At 33.3% G+C, this 8,409-nt stretch overlaps 1 pseudogene; it reads left to right on the forward strand.

Annotated features, from left to right (window-relative positions):
* Positions 1-7,600: 7,600 nt before the first annotated feature.
* On the forward strand, positions 7,601-7,719 carry LOC112476694 (annotated as a pseudogene).
* Positions 7,720-8,409: the final 690 nt, after the last annotated feature.

The following is an 8,409-nucleotide window of genomic DNA, read 5'->3' on the forward strand; positions in this document are numbered from 1 at the left end:
TTCCGCCCTTTATATGGTTATGTGAAAGATAAAGCGGTGAATGAAATAAAAGATCAAAATCTCTTTATATACCTATTCCTGGTCTACTACAATCTTTGTTTTAGGAACATGGACAGGTAACGGGGAATCTTACCTTTAAATGAAGATTAAAATGTTCAATTAATATCTTGGACTGGACCATCTAATTTCTAAATTAAAGCTATATTTGTAACTTTAAAGAGTCATAAATCTATTTATTATCTGAGTATAAGGAGTGAAGTGATGAGAAATGTACAGGTTTCAACCCAAAGTCATGGGAATATATTCCCTGGTAAAAACATTTAGAAAGAGCACTAAGACAAAAACAAAGTTTCTATTCACTATTACAGCATAGCAATTACATTAACAATTATTTATGTATCATCATCTATTTCATGTATCTAATTAAGTTGATCTTTCTTTCCACAACTGTATGAAGACAGATCCCATTCGCATTTTATTGGAAAAAGCTTTCAATTATGAAGTTTTCTAAAAGATAGAGCTTTTATGAATATGTGAATGGATGAAGCTTAAGATTTTCAAGGTTCCCTACTTGACTCTGAGCAAATTCTGATAACTAATTGCTCTCCATTGATATTTCCATTTTTACTGCAACCATGGGAATTAAATGCCCTTGATTAGGTGCTTGGAAAAATAGATTGTGATAATGTAAGCTGCTTAGAAACGTATTCAACTAGCTTGGATTCTTACTTTTGTGCAGACACAGCTCATCAACTCAATTGACAAGCTTCAGCACCAAATTGTGGGTTGAAATGTCATGATAGTATACAACATCTTACCTGATGGCTTGAAAAGCTCTCTGACTTAATTTACTCTTTTTATAGCAGATTCTCTTCTGAAAAAGACACATCAGACTTTTATGTCTGTATTAGAGGTAGGAATTATAAACGTTGTATTTACAAAGCACTCAGAGAAAGAAAACATCAGATGTTGAGATTCTAAAAGGTTGTCAGGATGATCTTGCATAACTGCTGTTCTGGCTGCTTGAAGGAGCCTAAAAATATTCACCAGCACGTTAAGCCCAACTGCCCAGACACACATAAGAAGATGAAGCAAAGCCAGAGGCCAGCTATTTGTTATTTAAATAGAACATTAATGTAATAGAAGGTATTTGCTTGTTTCAGCAAGACTACTCTCATAAACTTTGCAGAGTAATACTTTGCCTTTAATAACACAGCCCAAGAATTAAGGGCAGCAGCCACAATATGTCTAGTATAATAATGGATGGCAGTTGAAGCCAGAATTTTCCACCCCACATTACCATTTTAGGAAGTTTGTAAAGGTGACCCGGAATGGTAAAAGCCTCAAATACCAAGCACTCTACCATAGTACTTTGAGTTCAAAAATAGATCGAGAACAGCAGGAGTGATGTACTTACCCAGGATATTGTCAGGCTGCTAAGACAACCAAAGTTCCTAGGGCCTGGCCAGGATTTACAAGGCTACTCCCTTCTCTCTTTGCTCCCTGATTATAGAAGATGAGGCAAAGCCATTCCTTTAAAGGGACTCTAAATTTCTGCTTATCCTCAAAGGTAAACACGTGTAAGGTATGGAAGGCTCAGACAAGAAAGCAACCTAGATAACACTGTATTCTGAAAGAAATACTGACTACCTGTTATGCCCACTTAGTCCACCAGAATTGTGCCCTCTTTTTCTCTCTCTCAGAAAATGCTTGCTTCTTTATATTTTAAATTAATACATTTTCCTTTTCCTTGTAGAAAACATAAGCAATTATAAAGCAAAAATAAAAGTTTCTCATATCTCCACCCCCCCCCAAAAAAACTGCTATTGGTATTTTGGGATATTTTACCCAGTATTTAATATTTAATATAAATAAGAGCATATGATACAGTGTGTTTATGTAGATATATCTATATATGTGCATGTGTGTATATATGTATAACATGAGAATACATATATGGTAACATTAAGATAGCACTACTAATTTTCCACATTAAATACAAACTATAATAATTTTAAATGTTTACATGATATTACATTATGTACAGATATCATACTTTGTCCAGCCAATCTCTAAATGTTGTACATTTATATTGCTCTCAATTATTGACTATAAATAATATTATAATAAATATCTTTGTATATAAACTTGCTCATATATCTGATTTCCTCAATTTATATTCTTATTAATAAAACTTTACATCACAAAATACAAGTTATTTTAATCATATAGATGTGTGTCGCTGACTGTGTTCCAGCAGTATTTTACTAACATATCTTTCCAATAGCAGTATATGAGAGGAGCTGTGACATTACCTCCAGACTGGCAATGAGTGTCATCTTAAAAAATTTTTTTTTGCAAATTTAATAAATTAACAAGGCATATTGTTTTATTTAAAAATTTATTTCTTGGACAGATGATGAAGTTGAATATTTAAAAATGTATTTATTAGAGAGAAGCACCAGAATTTTTGACTGTTAATAGTTCTGTAAGGTCCATTGAGTCAAGTGTATCTGTCTCTAACCTGATGATGCTTTTGGTCTGTATTTTGAATCTTATAAATGTTCCATAGTATTTGATGATAGAAAGGCAGTTTTAAGCTTCTAAATGTCACTTCTTGACTATACTGGAATCCTAAGTGAAAATGTTTTTTGTCTTGACCATTACACAGTACCAAGATAATTTTTTTATCACACTCTACAAATAATAGCCCAAGAGTATTTCTCCTTCATTCCTCTATGTCTTGTGTGGCTGGCTACCTAGGTTCTGCTTGTTAAACAAACATGCAATGTAGAGATGAAAATTGCTGAAAATATTTCATATAGACAAGCCTCAAAGTTGTGAATTTGGATACCCCTAAAATCTATAGATACTTCTAGAATAAATTATTCAAATATCACTAGAAAAGAAAAAAAGGGAGGAAGCAAAGAATTTAAACATATGAATTACGAGCTGAATCTATTTAATTTTTTATAAAGTAAAAGCTGAAATAAAGGAATAGTTTTAATGGGGAGAATGGAAGAGAAGTAAAATTTTTCAAGCATCTACTAAGTGTTAGGCACTGTATATTATCTACTTGACAATAATCTAGTGAAGATAATAAAGATAACTTATTTTTTAAGCTGGCATTGAGCTAAGAACTTTTAAAATGCTAACATATATTACATATGTGTGTAATATATATAATATGTAACATATTACATATATATGTATTTACACACACACATATATATACATATAAATGTAATATGTGTGTGTCCATTTACAAATGAGAAAACTTAGATTTATAAGTTTCCAAGATCAAACTGCTAAGTAAATGGTAGACCTAAGATTATGGATACAAATCTGTCTAACTCTAAAATACATGCTCTTAATCACTATGCTTTACTGTCTCCTTGTGAGATATGTTCAATTACCAATTTTAAAACTCAGATTCATTAAGTAACATAGCCAAGGACATTGAATCCCAGATATGTTTTGCTCCAAAGCTCTAAATTACCCAACATCAAGGGAAATAAACAAACTTTCAGTTGTTAAAAATAAATCTCTTGGGTCTAAAAATATGGATGGTTGAAAAAGAGCTCTCGAGCAATGTTAATTAATTGAATGGAAAAGGAGCCTCTGATTACTCTTCCACATAAGAAAAGCAAAGGTCCTCACCAATTCTAAAGAATATTTATAATTATAAAGAATATTTTTCTCCATTCAAAAGACCAGTTCTGAAAAACAGCTACTCTTTAGGTCAGGATGTTAAATGTAATTGATTATCCCTGCTTTGGCGTGAATAATTAGAATACACTCGTAAACAGGGCAAGCCCTTGAAACAAATTATTTGGAAATGCCAATGAAATGAGGAGGAAATTCTGCTCATAAATATCAATCCCTACAACAAGTGGTAGCTCCACCATGGAAATTCTGATTTGCAGATTTTAGGACAGCTTAGTATAAATACACGGCCAACTATTTCTTTTGAGTCAGAAAAATTCTCTGTCAAAAGGAATTTACAGAGATCTAAAATACACACAGAGAATCAGGGGCTTTGTCAAAGTATAGATTTACAGATTAGAAGTAGTTTTCTTTCTTTCTTTTTTTTTTTAAATTTACAATAGTTCCTTTTACTTGCAGAGGATACATTCCAAGACCTCCAGTGGATGCCTGAAACCACAATAGTTCCAAACTCTATATACACTATGTTTTCTCCTATACATTCATACCTTTTCACTTTAAGGAAATACTTTACAGCTTCTCTTTGGCATATCCAAATTGCCAGCATCACTAGTCTTGTGCTTTGGGGCCATTATTAAGTAAATAAGATTACTTGAACACAAGTACTGCAATACCACAAACAGTCGATCTGATAAGCAATATGACTAAGTGACTAACAGGTGGGTAGTATATACAACACGGATATGCTGGACAAGGGAATTTTCCATTTAATATTTTTGAATTGTGGGTAACTGAAACCACTGATAAGGGGAACTACCTTACATCCCCTCTCCTAGGGTTTACCAAGTTAAGTGGATGAAGCTTACTCTTCTGAATGTTAAAAAGATCGTTCTCTTTTGTAAGCCCTACACCAAAAGTAAATAAAATCTAAGTGAAGGACTGTATGATTTTAATATCTGTCCTCTAGATTAAAAATGTAATTGAAAATAAAAACATTCTTAAGACCGAATTGGTTTTTGGGAAACATCTCACTTCCTACCTAGAACAGACACATTTCCAGTCTTGATCCCTAATTAATAAGTAACACGTAGGCATGGGTTTCATAATAAGTCCAACTTATATTAATTGTTAGTAGCCACCTCTAGTGTTTTCAGTAGAACTTTCTACAGTGATAAAAATATTCTATATTTGTGCTGTTCAATACAGTAGCAACTAGCCATATGTACTTACTGAGGATTTGTCCTTAATGTTCATTAGTGTGATTGATAAACTAAAATTTAAATTGTATTAAAGCTCAATTACTTCACACTAAACTTGAACAATTTTACACCACTAAATTTGACAACTTAAAATGAACAAATGAACCCATTTAAGCTCACTCAAGAAGAAATAGATACCAGAATGGCTCTATATCCATTAAAGAAATTGAATTTAGAGTTAAAAACCTTCCCACAAAGAAAACACCAAGCTAAGATGGCTTAACTGGTATCAAACATTTCAAAAAGAAACAATACTAGTTGTACACAAAATCTTTCAGGAAATTAAAAGTGAGAGAATACCTCTAACTCATTTTATGAAACCAGCCTTACCCTGATACTAAAACCAGACAAAAGTATTATAAGAAAACAAAATCACCAACCAATATCCCTTATGAACATAGATGTAACAAATTTTTAGCTAATTGAATCCAACAATGTATAAAATGGACACTACATGATGACCAAATGGGATTTATCTCAGGAATAAAAAGTTGGTTTAATATTTAAAAATCAATCAACATGAAATACCATATTATCAAACAAATTTTAAAATGTACAATTCTACCAATAGATGCAGAAAAGTATTTGTCAAAATTCAAAATCCATTCCTGATAACCTCTCAGAAAAATAAGATTAGGAAGGATCGTCCTCAATCAGATAAAATGCATCTATGAAAAACCTACAGCTATCTTCATTCTTAATAGTGAAAGAAAAAATGCTTCCCCCTTAAGATTAGGAAAAAAGGAAGGATATATGATCTTACAGCTTCTATTCTACATTATATTAGAGGTTCTAGCCAGTGCAGTAAGGCAACAACAACAATAACAACAACAACAACAAAATAATAAAAAAATGAGACATCCTAATTGAACAGGAAGAATTTAAACTATCTCTGTTTGTAGACAACATGATTTTCTATATAACAATAATTATGCTGAGTGTAAAATAGTATATATTGTTTAGTTTAATTTATATAAAATTCTATAAAAAACAATCAATTTATGGAGATATAAAGCAGACAAGTGGTTGCCTGGGGATTGGGGATGGGTCAGGGAAGGGCTGGTGAGAGGGACAAAGGGGCACAAAAAAACTTTGGGAGGAGATGGATATGTTCTTGGTTGTGCTGATTTTTTTATAGGTATAGACACATGTCAGAATTTATCAAGCTATAAACTTTAAATATGTGCAGTTTGTCGAATGTCAATGAAACCTCAAAATACTGTTAACTAAACTTTTAAATTTAAAGTGGGTACAGCATTGGGGAATGTAGATCTACACTATTAAACCATTCAAGGTTATTTCCGAAGTTAATGAGGTAAAATGCTGTGATCAAATATGATATCTGTTCTGGCTATGAGACAGGAAATGGAAGCATTTATGTTTTACTTCTCAGTGTTCACCACTATGTGACTTCTCCTAGGATTCCAATTGCCTTGTCGTCTGATCCAGTCATGGAAATACGTAGTAGAATTTCCAGACTATTCAAAAGATAGGTTAAGGTCTATTTGTTGGGGTGAAAATGGAAGTCTGGAGAGGCAGAAAATGAACAATAATATTGTTATCCAACTTTGACACCTTTCATGGAGTTTTGTATGTAGTCATTTTGCAACAAATATTTCTTAGGTCATAATTGTCATAATTTTATTGAAATATAATTGATGCTTAGTTAATTTAAATATGCTACATTCTTTCTAAAAAATGATCCTACCTAGATAAGCTAATGGATCACATTTAAAAAAAAATTTATTTTTATTACCTGAAACAATAGTTCATTCCAAGAAAAGAGTGCCATAGCTGTAAGATTGAGGAACAATGACATAAGGTTTTCTAGCAGAAGTTATAACTTGCTTTTCAGGATTCATAAGAACTGAAGTGCTCATGCTTGTAGGTAATACATGGGGAAGTGAAAACAATAGTAAAGTGTTCTCTTTAGATAATACAATATAATATTGCTTCCTGAGAGTTAAAACTGTAAATTACATGGTTAAGAGCAATAGTCTACACCATCGCTATAGAGAGGAAAATGTAAGAATAGCGTACGTGATAGCAAGATGAGAGTATATATAACTCAATTTAAGATATTAGCATAAGTAAATAAATAATGTCAAGTATAAAGGCATCAAGTAGTGATGAAAATATTTAAAAAATAGTTCAGAAAGGTATATTTTGCCTGTGTCCCTCAAGCACTAACCAGAGGAGAGAATGCCCTATCAAGATGACTGAAGTATCTTCCCACTGTGAAAGGACTTCAATCTAAAATGGAAGCAGAAAATATGAAATGGATAATCTCATGCATACACCCTCAGAACAGAACTTAACATCTGAGAGATGGATTTCCTGTACATGTCTGATTTACAGAAGAGGGAGACATCTCCCGACCAACGACCATCTGCCAAAAATCCCTTCCTACCCTCAAGCCAATGAACTTACTGCTTGGACTCTGGTTGGACTTCCTACTCTTTGTACCCCTTGTCCATAAATACAGCCCACTATAAACCCTCAAAAGATTTGTCTGTAGCTTGCTGCAGCATACATTTCATAAACTGCAATTCCTCAGCTCTTCCCAAGTAAACTCAATTTCTGGTAACTACGGTCTGCCCCAGTTTACTTGTTCATTTAGGTTGACACCACCTTTCAGGCTTATCTATCACTGGGATGCATATAAGAGCATCAGAGTGTAGGGTCATGCCACTCTGAACATGCCCGATCTCATCTGATTGTGGAAGCTAAGCAGGGTTGGGCTGGGTTAGTACTTGGATGGGAGATCACCTAGGAATTCCGGGTGCTATAGGCGTGGGGAAAAAAAAAAAAAGCATCAGAGTGTTAAAACTCAAGGATTTTGAGTTTTAAAAAATCTATTTCATTTGAATCAATTTTTTCCTATCCAACAACCATTGCTTCCTTTCTTCTTAGTTAAAAACAAAAAAACTGATTTTATTCAAGTAGCAGGCAGCCATGTGTTTTAGAGAAATCTAAATCTGTTAAGCTCAAGGGGTGAATCATGATGTACTTAAACTAATATTGGTAGAGAGGTTTGGAAAGTACAAGACAATTAAAACACCCCTTTATTCTTCCTCCAAGATATTGTCATCTGGAAGTGATACCTGAAGCCATAGCAGCTATATTGACATCATGAGGTTAATCGAATTGAGAGGACAGCCAGGAGGAAAGAAAGATAGAAAGTAGATCTTCAGTAATATCATGCAGCCTCTGAATTTACCAAGTCTGGAATCTTCCTAGAGATATATTGGGTTACATAATTTTTGTTGTGGGTGGCTGACTTGTGCTTTGTAGGATTATAGGATGTCTTGCAACATCCCTGGCCTCTACTCACTAGCAGCACCCTTCCTTTAGTGATAACAAGCAACATCTCCAGCCTTAGCTAAATGTTCGCTGGCTGCCAAAACAGTTCCCAAAACTGACTCTGGTTGAGAACCACTGCTCTACGTTTATTGTTATATGAGATAATACATTTTCCTTATTT

The sequence above is a fragment of the Pteropus alecto genome, unplaced genomic scaffold, assembly GCF_000325575.1.
Source record: "Pteropus alecto unplaced genomic scaffold, ASM32557v1 scaffold71, whole genome shotgun sequence".
NCBI lineage: Eukaryota > Metazoa > Chordata > Mammalia > Chiroptera > Pteropodidae > Pteropus > Pteropus alecto.